Below are 10074 nucleotides of genomic sequence, written 5' to 3' on the forward strand. Positions count from 1 at the left end.
AAATATCATTGGTAGTTGCTTCATAAACCCTTTTGCTTTTAGCACTTAGACTATATTTTAAATTACACCCGTAGTCTCCAACCAATCAGGACGTCTCCTCCGGATCACCCTATCGTGGGCGATCTGAACCGTCCGATCGTCCTGGATCCAACGGCAGACTTGACCCCCTCACCGTCTCACCCAACTAGCTAGCCCTAACACAACCCGCACCACTCATCCTCTCGTCCCCCCCTCTCCTACGCACCCATAGCTGCCGCCCTATCCCTCCCTTAGATCTCGATCCACCGCTGCCCCCAAACCCACCCCCCGTCGACGACCCTCACCGTAGACGTGGTGCTGTGGCGCCAAGGCCGGGCCGACCTAAGCGCCTTACTCCTAGCGACTGCCGTCGCCGCGGCCAGGAGAGTCTCGCTCCGCGAGGCCGCACTCGCGACCTGCTACCCCGCGCGCGCGCCAACTCCAGTAGTTGGCTCGCTCGCTTGCTGTTGTAGGTGAGTGCTGGTGGAGCTTGAATCGGGGAGGAGGAAGGCTGCAGATCCGGCGGGCGAGGAGGCAAGCCGTGGGTTGCAAGAAGGCGGTGGTGGTGTGCGCGCTCATCGGCTTCCTCGGCGTCCTCTTCGTCGTGCTTGGCTTCGCCGCCAAGGGCACCCGCGTCAAGGTAAAACCGTCCAGCAGTCTCCAGCGCATCTCGCCGCGTAGGAAACTGCCCCCCTTTTTGCTTTGCCTTGCTTGCTGCTGCGGTTAAGTTGCGCGCTATTTCTAGATATCATCTCCCCGCCACCCCGCACCAACCAAGAAGAAACAACGGTAGGTGCGCTGCGCAGGCAGAGGGCAGAGGCCTTATTAGCTACTTATTGCTGATGTGGTGATGCTAGTAGTATCGATCTCGTAGCTTGGGGATCGACCCTCCTGCTTTGCAAAGCGCATTGGGGATTTTCTTCATTAGCCAGCAGTGGTAGTAGGTGTGGCCACTTCACCACCCGGCCTTGTTCAACCAAAGCATGCTGCTACTGCTGTGATTACTGACTGATTTACCCTCAACGAAGATCATTGCGAGGCCGACTGGAGTGGATTGGGGTGGATGCTTGCTTGGCCTAAATTGCCTCACACAATACCTCTCTTCTAACTAAAATAGTATAATTGGGTTAGCATTTGTGCATCTTGCTTCCTTTCCATGGAGCTCACTTGCTGCTGCTAGAATGTGTAGTATGTATGTATGCTACATGGGGCGATGCGTATGCGACATTCATAAATAGTATGTTATCGATATGTTCTAGAAAGCTAATAAATAGTTTGAAATTGTGAATAAGATGGTAAAGCAGTCATAATCATGTCAAACTTTTTTGTTGTCTCAATAATATGTTGTTCAAAATTAACAGCGCCGAATGTTTGATTTCCGAAAAATGTTGATATGGGAACTACGTCTGGTAAATACTTCCAAGTCTGCTGCCTGAGCATCATCGACCCTGGTATATAGCACCACATTTCTCATTGTCTTACCTGGTTCCTATGTTTATAAAGCGGTAAAGCGAAGCGAGGAGCTAGGGGGGCGCCTCACTGCTTAAGCGATAAAGCATAAAGCGAGGCGACGCTTTAGACAGACTCTGAACCTGATGGGCAGTATAATAGAGCACCATTTAGTGAGACATATATATGTTGATTCTAATCCACCAGTGAGCCCATATATTCTGATCCATCCACTAAGCAGTAAGCAACTAGCCAATTGCTATAAGAGAGGCAGTAGCACCTAACAGCAGAGGAGTTGTGCATAGCATAACACACAACAGAGCAGAAAAGGCTGGTGCAGATCTGAGGAAGCTGCTGCCAGAGGAGAGAGGAAAGAGCTGAAAGCTTGGATATTTGCACGCTCTGGTTTTGGTTCTCTCTCTTTCTTTCCCCTCCTGTAACTGTTTCAAATGTGAGCCCAGCCCTGTTTCCCTGCCAGGAATCTCTGTACCCTGCCTGGCAAGTCTAAGGCGTCCTCTCTGCCTTAAAGCGCCAATCAGGACGCCTAAGCAGGCGCTTCAGACGCTTTAGTGTCTAAGGCGGACGCCTTAGACACATGCCTAAAGCGAGTTGGACGCTTTGAGCCTGGAGGGCGCTCTAACGCTAGCGACGCTTTAGGGACGCTTTACAAACAGAGCCTGGTTCATACTTTGATATACCACAACTGGGTTTCTAATCATGCTCTATTCCTAGTTGAATTTTCAGGCGATTCCGACATCATCAACGCAACACCAGCTGTACAAAGTAACTAAAAATTCCCAGGTTGTACCCTGTTCAAACTATGCTACATATCAGCACATGCTAATTGTTAATGTGCATGCTCAACCAGAAATTAGAATTGCCTCTGTAAGATGTTGTTTGCCAGTCGTCCAACAGCAACTTGGTTCTGATTATCTTCTTAGTGATGTTGTCTTGTTCTTTTTCTGAAGTAGTACTGCTTTATCCAAGCCTGGATCTCCTCTATACTGTAGTCCTGCCATGCAATCTGATCCTGACACAAAACATTACTCTGTCTAACCCATGTTTGATTTATAACATAGTAATATTGTGTAGCTTGATTATTTGTAAAATGGCGGCAAATGCTGCTGCAAAGATATTAGTGGTATATGTGCATGCATTTGACAATATGATATCACATGTGTGTTTGAACATTAACCATATAGATTATGGTACTGTTAATTTTGTGCACTTGAATGAGTGCTTGGTGTTGATATTTTCTTAAATGAGCATTATTTTGTCTTATAATAGATTGATTTGCACTGTTTTGGTTAATCATAGTCCCACAACCATATGTGATTTGATTGACTGAGATGTTGCAGTAGACTTTGTTGCTAGCTATTTAAGATCACTTAAGATATTATATAAACATCATGTTGTGATAGTGGTGGTCATCGTGTTAAATAAATTGTAACACTGGTAGTCTAGCAGAAATTTTGATCAAATTGGAACTTTCATATGCTTATAAAGCTTTCCTATGAACATTCATAGGGATTTTAGCATGGCTGTTGTTGGCCCTTTGTATTAATATGTAATTAGTGTATGTACAAACTGAATGTTAAATTGACAAGGATTTCTGATGGCGGTGGTGCACATCCCGCGCCAATTCAAGGTGTCGGACTGTTTCCTGAACAGGAAGAAGGACTACAAGGACGGGACGTTCTCCTAGGTCGTCTCCAATGCCATCGATATGAAGCTCAGGGATGACCTTGAGAGGCTCAAGAAGATCAGGTATAACCTCGCCGTTCCCTGTTCTTTTCCCCCCTTATTATTGGTTGATATATGACTATGTGTGAGATTCAACTACTGAAGATGCTTGCACTTCATATCAGGACTAGCAGTTTGTGTCTTGCCTGGTAGTATACAGTTTAATTTCCTATTATTAGCTAGGGTTGTTGATAGATTTAATTTTCTGCTGGATGTCAAATCTCCTAAACACTAGAATGCCTGAAATGTCAGGGTAGCAAGTACTAGCCCTGTGCTTCATTCTATGTACCGTTCTCATGCCTGTGCATGTATGGGCTAGCTTTTTCTGTAGAATAGTGAGTTGATGCTTCTTTCTATAGAAATACAACATGTTAGCTCTATGGATGTTTATTTACCTGCAACTTCTGCCAGCTCTAACTCAGTTATATAACAGTTCAATTCAGTCAATCTTTGGGGTATGTGAGTTCCTTCTATTGCTGCAAGCATTGACACAATATGTCATGTGCAGGGAGCTCTGCATCCGAGTCTCATCCATCCTCGGCAGGAAGGAGCTGGGCCAAGGGAGCAAGCAGCACTTCTGGTTACTTGGGGCCAGATCGAGTAAGATGGCGCACCATGGCGTGTGGCGGCCTATTTTGCTTCCAAGAGCAGTACTGTTTATTTGAAATGAGATGTACTCGTATACTGCCTAGTAAAATTGAATGATTGCCATGTACTATCTATGATGTAGTGAGCTGTAGGAGTGAAATGAAATTTTATTTGTTGTTGTATGTGTTATTTTCCTGTAATGTGCTGTGTACATTTTACTTGAATATTAAATTCTCCAGGAAATGTTCTTACTGGACCTGATAGTGGCCACGACCCAATTATACTTGTACTATTAACATGACATGGCCCAAAATAACCAGGGCTCAAAAGCTATTCAGAAGTACTATAAGCAGGCCTCGACTCAAATGGAAAATAGAAACAAAAAGGAAACGAACTATGTGGAAAGGTAAAGGCCCGTGATAGAAAAGGCCCAAAAACATCAAGGGAAAAAATATCATAAATGGGCTGAATTAATGGGCTCAGCCCATATAGACACCTAATCGGACCGGGCTGAATCTTATCAACAACCTTTTCAATTGGTCGCAATTTTGCCATGTCGGGTTGCCACATCGGATCCGACGCGGCCTGGGTAGACAGCCAGTGACCAAAACAAAAGGTCATGGGTTCCACAGCCTTTTGTGAGAATGTCGTTAATTTCAGTTTACGACCGCCAGCTTTTGACCTTCTGTTTTTGGTCACAAAAAGGTCGCAATTGAAAAACAATGACCTTTAAGTGACCAATACTGATGGTCGCAACTTGACATATTTCGCCCGGGGGAACGGTCCCAAGATTTCCAGCCCCCAGACTACGAACGACCACAAGAGTGGGATGGTCTAGAGGCCCTGAGCTGGCTGGTGGATCTGCTTCGCATGGAATTGGGACGCTTCACAAGATCTCACCATCTCGGTGGCATCATTGAGCATCGTGGGCCAGTAGAACCTACTGCGGAATGACTTGCCCACGAGGGTGCGCAATGACGAGTGATGCCCACAGTCCCCGCCGTGTTTGTCGGTCAACAGCTTATGTCCCTGCTCCCTGGAGATGCATCGTAAAGAAACATCATTTGGCCGTTTCCTACAAAGCTCACCGTCCCGGATGCAGTAGGCAGTGGCCTGTCGAGCCACATGCCCCGCGTCCTCCTCCTTCTCCGATAGGGTCCCATGAAGCAGGTACGCCTTGAACTCTTCGGTCCAGCACCCCTCCTGAGGCTCGAGCGTAAGGAGTAGGCGCGCTCCCGAGGTCGGGCCACAAGTGGGGGCTCCCGAGAGGGGTGCTGGTGGGAGCTCCTCCTGAGGCGGTTTTGGTTCCGCAGTAGGAGGGGCTGCTAATGGTTTGAAGAGCCTCTCCTCGAGGATGCCAGGCTCCTAGGGCAAGTGCCGGGACACCCTCTTGGCGATGTCGTCAGCTTCCTTGTTCGTGCCGCGCGGCACATGCTGTAGTTCGACGCCCAAGAATTGATTCTCAATTTTTCGTGCCTCCGCAAGGTATGCCTCCATATGATCGTCCTTTTGCTCGTATACTTGTTGGAGAAGTTGATGAGGAGCTGGGAGTCGCCCTTGATGGTGAGGCACTTCACTCCCAAGGCTGCCGCAGCTTGAGACCGGCGATCAAGCCTTCGTACTCCACGATGTTGTTGGAGACCTTCCCGCCCTGCTGAAATAAGAGCTGCACTGGGTAGTAAAGCTTTTCCTGGGTGGGAGAGATGAGCACGGCGCCAGCCCCCGCGCCCTGACGCGCGAAGGTGCCGTTGAAGTACATGACCCAGCCGTTTAGTGCCTCACTTCCTGGTGAGAGGGATGAGTCCTCCCCTGCTTCAGAGCTGGAGGCGTCGGTCCACTCAACCACGAAGTTGGCGAGTGTGACGCCCTTGACGACCCTGGTGGTGCTGAATTCCAACTGGAATGTTTGCAGTTCGATGTTCCATTCTGCCACCCTTCCTGCCGCATTGGGGCTCCTAAGCACCCTCTCCAGCGGGTAACCTGAGACGACCTTGATGGGGTGGCCATGAAAGTAGTGGCACACCTTGCATGAGGTGACGAGGAGCGCGAGCAAGAGCTTTTGCGGCATGGGGTAGCGCACCCGTGCATCACACAACACCATGCTGACGAAGTACACCGGGTGCTCAACGAGGGCGAAAGTGTGGGTGGTGCCTTGCGCCTCACGAGGCCCGGCGGCCTCGGGAGGCTGGTCACCGGTCGAGGCAGCCAGGGCCTCATGAGCTCCGTCCTGAGAGGCTTGGTCTTCTGCTGGGGTGGCCGAGGCCTCAGGAGCGCCATCCTGGAACCGATGCATTCCAACCAGCTGCGGGGTGCTGCTTTGAGAGTCCTTGGCCGAGCGATCCTCCCACTACAAAAAAAGACACATCCATGACATTTTGGGCTGAACGATTTTTGTTCTGTCATGCTTATGACATTTCTATGACGATAATTGTGACAAAACCCGGTATCATCATAGATGTGGTGGGCTCCTACTTCTATGACAAAAAATCATGACATAAAATGGGCTTTTTGTCCTGGGCGGGCCGGAGACATAGCTGCGTGACATTCTTTGGGCCGTCCATGACGGAAAAAATCATGGTAGAAGCGAGGGCGAGGAAAATATCGGGCAGTTCTCGGTTACGGTGGGTGGTCGGGGGCCAAGCGATGCGTGTTTCTCTCATAAACGTACGTGCGTGGGTGCGAGGCGTTGGGCTTTAACTGAACCAAAGCGAGGCGTTCGCCTACTGAACCCGAGCGATTGCACTACAGGCTACGCATTACTGAACCCGAGCGATCAATCGATGGTTGTTAACTGAACCCGATCGAGTGATTCCTTCGCTACTGCAGCTAACTTAAGTCGATCAAACCTGGTGCCTCTTGATGAAAAGTGAGCGTTGTTGGCAGGGTGGATGAACAGTTCCAAGTGGGGGCGGTGGATGAACACGACCCCATGGTACACTACTAGGAAAAGGGCTATAGATGAAATTGACACTAATGGCGCACCAGAGAAGTGGTGCGCCACTACTATATACTAATGGCGCGCCATGTGGTGATGCGCCATTAGTGTGGAAGACACTAATGGCACACCAGGCACACGGTGCGCCACTAGTAACAAAATGTTTTTTTTTCATTTTTTCAAACATACTAATGGCGCATCCGGGCAGAGTGCGACATTAGTAGTTAGAACTACTAATGGCGCACCAGCCATAGAGTGCGCCACTACTGTATTTTTTTTACTTTTTTGCAAAACTACTAATAGCGCACCGTTGCATAGTGCGCCATTACTAGTTTAAACTAGTAATGGCGCACTGTGCCATGGTGCGCCATTAGTATAATTTTTTTTTACTTTTTTGGAAAACTACTAATGGCGCATGTCTGTGTGGTGCGCCATTAGTATGCTGAGTCCACTGCCGCCGACGAGCACCCCCCGCACCCTCCCCCGCTCCACCGCCGCCGACGAGCACCCCCTGCACCCTCGCCCGTTCCACCGTCGCCGCCGACCCGAAAATTATTACTGTTTTTATAAAAAAATATTACTATTTCATATTCATATTAATTTTTTAAAAAATAATAATAAAAAAGTGTAGACTACAATTGTTGTTAAACAACAATTATTATTGTTTTTATCAAAAAAATTACTGTTTCATATTCATATTCATATTCATTTTTTTAAAAAATAATAAAAAAATTCTTACTTATGGCGCACGGGTAGCTGGTGCGCCATTGCTATCTAAAAAAAGAATACTTATGGCGCACTGTCCCGCTGGTGCGCCATTGCTATGAAAAAAACATTCTAATGGCGCACCGCCTGGGGGTGCGCCATTAGTAATCTTCCCCCATCCATACACCACCGACCCACTGCGCCCCCGCCGCAGCCGCCCAGGCGCCCCCGCCGCCTCCCTCTCCCCTTCCTTCCCCTCAAGAGCCACCTCCCCCCGAGCCCGCCCCCCCTCGAAACCCTAGAAACCCCGCGCCCCCGCGTCGGCCCCTCCCCTATGCTGCCTCTACCTCAGTCCGGGGACGGGGTGCAGGACGACGACCGCGGCCACCGGCCTCCCCATGACCAACCAAGGCGCCCTCGAGCCATCCCTTCGACGCCGCCACCGACCCCGACCCCGACCCCTCCGGCGACCGGTCACGCCCGCCCAAGTACCTCTCCTCCTTCCCCCCTCTCCTCCTTCCTCCTTCCTCCCTCTCCTCCTTCCTCCTTCCTCCCTCTCCTCCTTCCTCCTTCCTCCCTCTCCACCCTTCCCCGACCCCTCCAGCGACCGGCCGCGCCCGCCCAAGTCTGTTTGCAGGATCAGAACAAGTTTGTAACAAGATGCTCTACAATTTTTTTTTCAATTGTGTTGTGCTGTTTACAAGGATGTAGAAGTCACCCTAAAAAAGGGATGCAAAAGTCTTTCAGTGCAGATTAACTTTGTAGGTTGGAGTTTGATTAGCCATGGTTCAGCCAACTATTTCTAGCTTGATTGTTTGGCTGGTTTAGGTGGTGTAATCTAGTGCTGTGCCGCTGATGCAACTGGTGTCCATGAGTACTTATAAATCTGATTAGAATTAGTTTAAGAATTGATCTGTGTGTATCAATGTGATTGTAGTTTTTCTTTTCATCAAGTTTAGTTGATGTTTATTTAAATATAGCTCATATGATCAGCCACTCTATGTATGATTGTGGCTTGAAGGTTCTGGAAGAACGGTATTCCTTCAAATTCTATCTGGTGGCATTGTCCTAGACTCCTTAGTTCTGTTGTTAATTGTGCTTCTATTAAAAGAATTGGGAGTTACTCACTGTACTAGAACTCTGTAGGTTCAATTTTGGTTAACTAATACTGACGTTATGAGAATGTAAGCACCTATTATTGCTACTGATATCATTGGCTCATTGCTGCCTTTGTGCAATGCAAAACTGTTAAGAGTGATTTGGAGGATTCAAGATTCTGTGAAGCTCTTTTGACATTTAAAGCTCAGAACTGAAGGTACTTAATAAACTCAAAAGCATTGATGATAACTCTTGTTGCCTAGTAACAGAGGTAGTTTACATATTGCATTGCTGGTGTTTGTTTATGTTCAGAGTTTAAGCATGTGTAGTGTAGTGTAGTGTAGTGTAGTGTAGTGTAGTGTGTGTAGTGAGCTTGTTCTAGTGTAAAATCAGACTAGTATGGCCCTGGCCACAATCTCTCAACTTAGCCTTCTCTGATTTTCAAAACAAGTTAAATGCATTCAGATCTCTTGATGCTCAAAACCTGTCAATTTCTATCAGCTTTTGATATATCAAGTTGATATTCAGTCAAGTTGATGTCAAACTTGACACATAAACAACAGCTTTAATAAACAGAGAGACAAGCTGTAGGGTTTTTTAGCTGCTGCCACAACACAAAGTCTATAGATGCTGCAGTTGTCAGTATTAATTATCAAATAATTCAGAGTAGATGATGCTCTATTTTTGTGGACTTAGTGAACATGATAAGACAAGCCAGATGCTCTATTTTCAATTAACAGTAATCCATGATCCTGCTTACTAGTGAACATGATGTTCGTTTGTTTACAGAGATCCTGCTTATATATACTGATGATGAGTCTTGTTGAAACCTTACATATACAGTGAGGAGCTACTGTCAAAAACTTGAGCTACTATAAAAAAATTCAGTTAGGTACAGTGAGGATCTAACTGTGTATGAAGGTAACAAGTGTTAAATCAGTGAAAGTAAAAAAGTGTAGTAGTAGTACTTGGTACCAATAATTCTCTGGGCAAAGCAAAAGAGCAAGAGGAGGGAGACATGGAATAAGTCTTGACCTGAAATGTAAACTGAACCCAAAACAAGACTTTATGCATTTAAACTAGTCCCAATGGACCTACTGCCAGCTTATTTGTTCTAGGACAGTATAGTTTTACAAGCTTCGGCAACTTTTTCTTAACTGCTGCTGCTGCTGTTATGCCTGTATTCACTCCTACTACTACTGTACTTGTCATGATGTTGTACTTGTGATGATGCTACTTGTGATCTTCTAAATGACCCATTGGCGACTTCATTATGGGGGGATAATGATTTTGCAGGTACCCCAAGAGGCCCTTGAGTTTGCTGAAATGTTGATTAACTTCCGTTCCGGCAAATTCGGGTACTCCATATGTCCTATTTTCAGCAAAGGTCATGCTGAAATTTTCCGTGAATTTTAGCATGACTTTGCTAAAAATAGGACATATGGGGTACTTGCGACTAATGTTGATTATCTTCTGCTCAAAATTTATGCTGCTATAATGTTGTAAGGGTACTAATTGGTCTCTTCTGCTGCTTATCA

The 10074-nt window shown here is 47.0% G+C and overlaps 1 long non-coding RNA gene across 4 annotated transcripts; it reads left to right on the forward strand.

The window, feature by feature from the left end:
* The first annotated feature begins 204 nt into the window (after nt 1-204).
* LOC123189375 (uncharacterized) lies at nt 205-4061 on the forward strand. 4 transcript variants are annotated; one of them, XR_006495720.1, is made up of 4 exons: nt 207-658; nt 2200-2268; nt 3116-3234; nt 3719-4061. It is a non-coding gene; the product is annotated as an uncharacterized lncRNA (long non-coding RNA). The 4 variants fall into 4 exon arrangements; XR_006495719.1 differs by having other exon boundaries at nt 208-658; nt 2212-2268; XR_006495718.1 differs by having other exon boundaries at nt 205-658; nt 2200-3234.
* The last annotated feature ends 6013 nt before the right edge of the window (nt 4062-10074 follow it).

This window comes from Triticum aestivum, chromosome 2A (assembly GCF_018294505.1).
Source record: "Triticum aestivum cultivar Chinese Spring chromosome 2A, IWGSC CS RefSeq v2.1, whole genome shotgun sequence".
Lineage (NCBI taxonomy): Eukaryota > Viridiplantae > Streptophyta > Magnoliopsida > Poales > Poaceae > Triticum > Triticum aestivum.